Source organism: Drosophila nasuta, unplaced genomic scaffold, assembly GCF_023558535.2.
Source record: "Drosophila nasuta strain 15112-1781.00 unplaced genomic scaffold, ASM2355853v1 ctg19_pilon, whole genome shotgun sequence".
NCBI classification, from domain to species: Eukaryota; Metazoa; Arthropoda; class Insecta; order Diptera; family Drosophilidae; genus Drosophila; species Drosophila nasuta.
This window is the reverse complement of record NW_026869420.1, coordinates 240,224-248,357: the sequence shown is the minus strand read 5'-3', so window position 1 is coordinate 248,357 and position 8,134 is coordinate 240,224.

The following is an 8,134-nucleotide window of genomic DNA, read 5'->3' as shown; positions in this document are numbered from 1 at the left end:
CATACGAGGCCAGAAGAATTTCTGTCTAATCCGATCTAAACATTTTGAAACGCCACAATGGGAAGCAGATGGTTGATTGTGTGCAGCTTCTATCACACTGGTGCGTAGTTCGAGAGGAACGACTAATTTCCAATTAGATTCATCATGGTCCGGGTGACCATTAGAAAAGTCGATACGATGATACAGGAAACCGTTTTCTATTCTATAATCAGGTGAATTTAATGCAATATAGTCTGAGGACTGAAAAGCATCCGCATTTAAATTAATTTCAGGGACGATTTCAACTTCAACGGCATTTATATCTGCGTCTTCAAAAGAACGGGACAGGGCGTCTGCCACGACGTTTTGTGAACCTTTTCTATGTTCTATAGTGAAGTTAAACCCTTGCAATTTAATAGCCCATCGCGCTAATCTACCACTCAAATCTTTTGATTCATTCATTCCGTAAACTCGCGTGATCGGTAACTACTTTGAACTGATGTCCTTCTATATACATTCGAAACCGTTGTATGGCTAGAACGACAGCTAAGCATTCTATTTCGGTCACTGAATAATTTCTCTGAGCTTTATTGAGCTTCTTCGACATAAAAGATATTGGCCGTTCAACACCTTCTTCATCGCACTGAGCTAATACCGCACCTATGCCGTCAATGGACGCATCGCATTGCACGATAAAAGGTTTTTCATAATCAGCATGAACCAACAACGGTGCTGTGCAAAGTTTACTTTTATAAGCTCAAATGCTTCTTGAGCGCTTGTATTCCAATTTAGGCTTTTGCCACGCAATAAGTCAGTTAGAGGATGAACAACCGCAGAGTATTGTGGAACGAAGCGTTGATACCAACCGGTCATGCCAAGAAATCTTCTGAGTTGTCTCTGTGTTTTGGGGACCGGGAAGTCATGTACAGCTCGAACCTTATTAGATTAGCCTGTAAAGTACCTTCACCTACTATATATCCTAGATATTCCACTCTAACTAAAACCAAATTGGCTCTTTTCGATATTAATTGTGAGACCTGCTTCTCGCAGTCGCCCGAAACCAGCGCTAAATTAGAAGACATTACCAGTAAATCATCGAGATATACCATAACTTGAGATTTCAACTGGTATGGAATTACTTGGTCCATTAATCGACACATGGTCTGCGGTGCGTTGCACAATCCAAATGGCATCCGTTTGAATTGATATAATGGACGATTAGTAATTGAAAAGGCAGTTTTAAGTCGAGATTGGGGTTCCAATGCGATCTGCCAAAATGCATCCTTAAGATCTATCTTGGAGATACATCTCACTTGGGGAGTCTACTTAAGATACCCCTAGATTGGGCATTGATAAGCATCTTTTATAGTTGCTTCATTTAATTTCCGGAATCCAAGCAAAATCTTATTTTGTTTGGTTTGACTAATAGAACGATTGGAGAGGACCATTCGGATGCTGGAGCTTCTTCAATTACCGGTATCTATTTTATGCTCTAACAAATTAGTAAGGCCAAGTCCATCCCTTGTTGAAGCAGGAAATTGCTCAATAACAGTTTGCAATTGTGCACTCTGGCTGAGAGTTAGAGGCAACTGATTATTTTCAGTTTCGATAGCTCCTATTTCTTCCATCATAGGAGTTTGGACGATTGTAATACCTAATTTTGTCCATGAATCGATTCCGATAATGACATCAATCTTAATATCAGGTACTATAACGAAATCGATTTCAAATGGGGAATGGTTGTAGATCAGTCGGGCGATAATTCGTCCAATTATATGTTGTCTTTGACCATCGGCTGTTCGAACATTGCCAGTCGTCTTACGATATTTCAACTTTTGATTGATAATACGATTAGCAAGACTTCCGCCAATAATACTTTTATTCGCTCCACTATCCAGTAACGCAAACCATGGCTTGCCAAGGAGGTCAATTCTAATAAATGGTCGATTATCTTGTTTGATATAAGTAATGGTCGATACTGTGCAATATTTTAATTCACGCTTCGACTTCCAGTATTCTTGAAGGCGTTTGGAAGATCTAGATTTACGATCTTTAATCGAAGGTGACAAGTGTGTTGGGTTAGTAGTGTTTGTCGTTAGTGGATCCGAGGCTTTGAGCGGATATTCGTTTCCTAATTGGGACGAACATCCTGTGGTGCATTTTCCGGATGCGGATTGCAGTAACCACACTTCGGCTTATATGTATTTAAAGCACCACAACCGTAGCAAAACACTCTACGAGGCCTTAAACAGTCTTGGTATCTATGACCCAAGCCATCACAGTTCCAACATTTGATCTTGTCTAATATTTTTACCGCATACACACTGTTGACTCTGTACTTTCTTCTTCCGGAATGGAATCAGAATCTTCATGCGTAATAACATTTACTGCACGTCTAGGGAAACCAGATGTGGTCATCGGTTTAAGCCTGTTACTGGTAAAGAAGTTTTCATGCTTATGACATTCTCGACGCAAACTTGCCAATGTAACTGTGTCAACGTGCAACAGCTCGTGATACAGCTCAGGCTTTAAATTGTTTCTCACTTCTGCCACTATTTCCTCATCCGATAAAGGATTACGTAAACCATCTGCGATGGATACCATCGCATCGAGAAAATCATTAAAGCATTCATTACGGCCTTGTTTACGCCTACGCATCGCATCTTTGATATCTCGATCGGTGCGTTGATCTCGATATCTCTCTCGTAGACGAGTACACAAAATGAACTAGTTCATATCGTGTTCCATTCGGTGACAACGCCAAAAGAAGTTTAAGGCTGTCCCCGTGAACAAAATATGACCGTATTTATAGAGAAGATCAAAATCACCATTCAAGCACTGCTCGGTTAAGCAACTTACTCTATAAATGAAATCTTCAGTAGAAATGTCTGTTCCAGAGCCACTGAACTTGATATGCCAGTTGGATATCTCATTCGAAGTTTTATCTGAGCGTTCGTCAGTAGAATTACGACGAATTGGTGAGTTATCATTTCGGATTGTAAATTGTCGATTTCTTCTATTGTTGCCAGAGAATATGGGAGGCATTGGTACGTCCCACTCTAGCTGAGGTTCTTCCGGCCGTTCTTGTTGAGCTCCGGAAATGGTTAAGTTTCGTATGGCTGCACGGATCTCGTCCGTTAAAACTGTTGCCATGTTAACTCGATATGTCTCTAATGAACTAGATATTAATTGTTGAACACGTTCTTCCGATATGCCGTTTGATTCGGCCGGAACTGGTATAGCTGGATCTACTCGAGCCGCTGCTGATGTGTTCGCCCTTTGATTCACTCCAGTATTTATTCTTGGGTTTGACCTTGTATTTGGCCGATTTCTGGGCACTGCACCCGTGTTGATACTTGGATTGTTAGTTCTAGCATTTCTGGAGGATGGCTCATTGGGTTCTATTGGAACACTTGCTATATCATCTAACTGACTGCGCGAGCATGCACGTCGACAGACTAGACATGTTTCATTTTCACTCAGCCATGTTGTCAAACATTGCCGATGAAATTTGTGCTTACATAAGGTTTCAGCAAATTCAGTTAGACTACTAGTGTCATTACAAATACTACAGCTCGACTGCGGATCGCGTGGTGGATTTCCCAACAAGTTATCGAGGCTACGTCGAACTGCCATATTTGACGCAATAAAAAACTTTACTCCAAAAGAAATTAACTTAACGAAACAAACAGAGTTGAATCTGCAAAATGTTTAAGCTACTCAATAGCTAAAATAACCTAAAAAAACTCAAAAAGAAAAAGAAAAATCGAACCAATGCAAACGCAGATTCGCGGAATACAAAAAATAATTATTACCAACCGGCAATTTCGGGAAAAATAAACCAAAAAAGAAAGATAATACGATACGATACTTAATACGATAAACTCGGTAATCAATATAAATCATAAAATTTTGGGTCTTATCCTTTGTACAATTGGTGTGTCAAATTATAAATAGGATGTCGTATTCTGCCAATAAAAGATATCAATTTAGTTTTTCCTTTTGTGGAAAACTGCCAGGATTCGATGTTTTCTTAAGAGAGGAACTGACGAAACACCCATTCAGAACAATCTCGATCTTAAGTGAAACAATACTGTTGTAATCAGATAATAGTTCCCTGGTATAGTTCCGCTAATTAGTCAGACTATCAACTGAGGTGAACTTAAATCTTAATTACATCAGGGGTCTAATTCGCCTGTTTGATTGTGGTCAGGATCCAAATATTCAGAACTCCTGCATATTCCAGGCAATCGAACAATTGAACGTTAAAGTTTTAGGGTACTATTGCAGTGCAGGTCAAACTGCTAACATGCCTCGGATGGAAATCCTTGTACTTTATTTTTATTTTCATATCTAGCATGTCAAGCTTGCTTGGCTTCACGTTCGGGCGCCATTTAATTATGTAACAAACCGATTATACACAGCCTATGATAACGTACTCTGCTTACGGGGCCGACTGTTGCTCAGGGCAAATGGGGTGGGTTTTGTTATCTATAGGAGCTGAGGTTACATTATTAAAAGAGGTAAGCAGAGTTTATCGATATCTTAAACGGCAAAAATCTGAATTGGCATACGAGCAAGCCTAAAAGTCGAAGATCACAGATGTTGTGGATCCTCTTCTATACCCTCCCGTCCTGTAAAGCCCATTATGGTCTTTACCCTTTTATTATTTAATTTATGACACACACAACTATACTCAGGTGCCCGAAAGGCTTACTTTAATTCATTTTCAATAAATTCATTACGTTAAGACTGTACAATTGGACTCATTTTCAAGGGCGGTCAATACCCTGCAATTCTTCTTAATATTTACGGTAATACAAATCTATATATATAATACTATAATGGTAAATATGGCATGTGTTAAACCATATACTGTTGACATTATTATACTTCAATTATCGGCCAGCCGTACTTACATACTTTTACTTTTGTATAGATGTACACAACTCACTGATGATCAGGCCTGATGATGAATGATGTGTGTGTGTTTTATGTTGTTGATGAGACGATGTACATATGTTTGCTGTGTGAACTTCCAAAAAGAGAATTAGAATAATGTTAACAGTATTGAATATCGACTACATACCATACCATGTACTTATAAAACTATGTATATTACAAGAATAAGAAAGCTTCATTTTTAACTAATCAGCGGCAAACAGGTTATGGCTATTAGCCGCGGAAGGTCATCATGGACGGTGACAATACTTGGGATGCTCCTATGGGGGCATCACTGTTTAGAACATAGAAGCAACTATGCTCTATCCCTCCTCTGAACAGCACATGGGGTCTCTGTTAGCCGATGCTAATAATTTTGGCGCGGCCCCATGGGGCAGCACTCGGTAGGAGACGCGTCGATCCTCTGCTCGACTGCTTTTGCCTTTTCGAATTAGTCCAAGTTAGCCGGTGCTAATAATTTTAGTGCGGCCCAATGGGGCAGCACCGGTATGAGTCGAGGCGATCCTCTGCTACGGCACTAGTTCGCTTGCTGAGTTGTATTCCAGTTAGCCGATGCTAACAATTTTAGTGCGGCCCAATGGGGCAGCACCGGTAGGAACAGTGGCAATCTTCTTTGCTTTTAGCTTATGTATGTGCCCACTGTAACTCCAGCAGCAGTTTTGCGCGAAGATAATGCTCAGGTGAATATATAGCGGTGTTGTTTAAACGCTTTCTAAACGTTTATAAACCCACGCTGCGCTAACTGGCAAAGGCCTAGAAACATTTCTTATTAGAAATATGTATATGCCTATGTAACCCACGTACCTTATAATTATCCAAACAATACTCTGGTGGCTATATCCACGCAGATGGAGAAATCTTTTCCTTTAATACAATGTTCAGCTCTGGATTGCTGACTTTTATATATATATATATAGATTGTCCCAGCCAATTGATCCACGCGCCTTGGTATGGGAAACGGAAAAGGAAAATTTCTTCTTCTTCTTTTCTAATGTGTCTTCGATATTCGAATATTGAGCTTACACAGAGTTGATCTCAACTATTCGATCAATCTCTGTAATTTATTTGTGTGAATGGTAATTTACTGTCAAGGGCTGCTAACTCGACTAAGTGACATGTAATATGCGATTAATCGATATTAGTCAGCTGGATATGTTTACATATCGTGAAATGGCCAGAATTTGCAAATGCAAATTTAAAATTTAAATTGCACCCTCACACCACAGGTTTGAAGGCAGTGGCAAACTGTCGCTCAAAGCTGAAAAAAGGGTGATGTTTACCAAATATTTTTGCGTGAAAAGTGCGTAACTGTCCCCATCTAAATCGTCAACAAGATACAATGAGTTGCCGATCTTACTTTAGATTCTAACCTTTATTCCTACGAGAGCCAATTTGGCGTTGAAATTATTGGCCAAGTTGCTGAGCTTGAAGTTTCTTTTGACTACTTCTTGGCCTATTTGAAAGGAACGCACTTTACTACGCAAATCATACGTATTCTGATTGGTGTTATACGATTGTTCTAGGTTTTTCTTAATGTTTGCACAAATTTTTGTAAATTCATCAAATCGTTCTAATCTTGCAGCACCTTCATTTAGAAATTCTAAGTTTGCTAGCAGTTTATAATCCTGCGCATGGCAAATCATTTGCTGTCCAAATACTGCTAAATATGGAGACATGGCGATAAATTGATGTAGATGGGAGCGCAATGCACAATTGATACGATCCAGATATTGATCCCAATCACGTTGATCTGATCGCAAATATGATCGCAATGCAGCATTGATACTTCTATTGACTCGCTCGGCAGCATTAGCTTGAGGCGAATACGCTGCAGTGAATGTGTATGCTACTCCATATTGGTTAAGGAAGGAAGAAAAGTCACGACCCTTGAATTGGCTGCCGTTGTCACTGACAACAACTTCCGGCACACCAAAGCAGTTAAATATATCACTTAATATAGTGATGATTATCTGCGATGTGAATCTTTTAACCGATTTTAAAATGTAAATTTTGAAAAGTGGTCTAAAATGATGAAAATGCCAATATTTCCTCGCTTCGACCTTGGAAAGGGTCCAATATAATCCAAATATAACCTTTGAAAAGGTCTCTCAGTAACGATCTGCTGACCCATTGGTGGCTTAAGAACGTGAGTTGGATATTTGCAGGTCCTGCAAGTATCACATTTCCCAATGTACTCGCGTACATCTGTAACCATACGAGGCCAGAAGAATTTCTGTCTAATCCGATCTAAACATTTTGAAACGCCACAATGTGAAGCAGATGGTTGATTGTGTGCAGCTTCTATCACACTGGTGCGTAGTTCGAGAGGAACGACTAATTTCCAATTAGATTCATCATGGTCCGGGTGACCATTAGAAAAGTCGATACGATGATACAGAAAACCGTTTTCTATTCTATAATCAGGTGAATTTAATGCAATATAGTCTGAGGACTGAAAAGCATCCGCATTTAAATTAATTTCAGGGACGATTTCAACTTCAACGGCATTTATATCTGCGTCTTCAAAAGAACGGGACAGGGCGTCTGCCACGACGTTTTGTGAACCTTTTCTATGTTCTATAGTGAAGTTAAACCCTTGCAATTTAATAGCCCATCGCGCTAATCTACCACTCAAATCTTTTGATTCATGAGTCACCGTAAACTCGCGTGATCGGTAACTACTTTGAACTGATGTCTTTCTATATACATTCGAAACTCAGGGCAAATGGGGTGGTTTTTGTTATCTATAGGAGCTGAGGTTACATTATTAAAAGAGGTAAGCAGAGTCTATCGATATCTTAAACGGCAAAAATCTGAATTGGCATACGAGCAAGCCTAAAAGTCGAAGATCACAGATGTTGTGGATCCTCTTCTATACCCTCCCGTCCTGTAAAGCCCATTATGGTCTTTACCCTTTTTATTATTTAATTTATGACACACACAACTATACTCAGGTGCCCGAAAGGCTTACTTTAATTCATTTTCAATAAATTCATTACGTTAAGACTGTACAATTGGACTCATTTTCAAGGGCGGTCAATACCCTGCAATTCTTCTTAATATTTACGGTAATACAAATCTATATATATAATACTATAATGGTAAATATGGCATGTGTTAAACCCTATACTGTTGACATTATTATACTTCAATTATCGGCCAAGCCGTACTTACATACTTTTACTTTTGTATA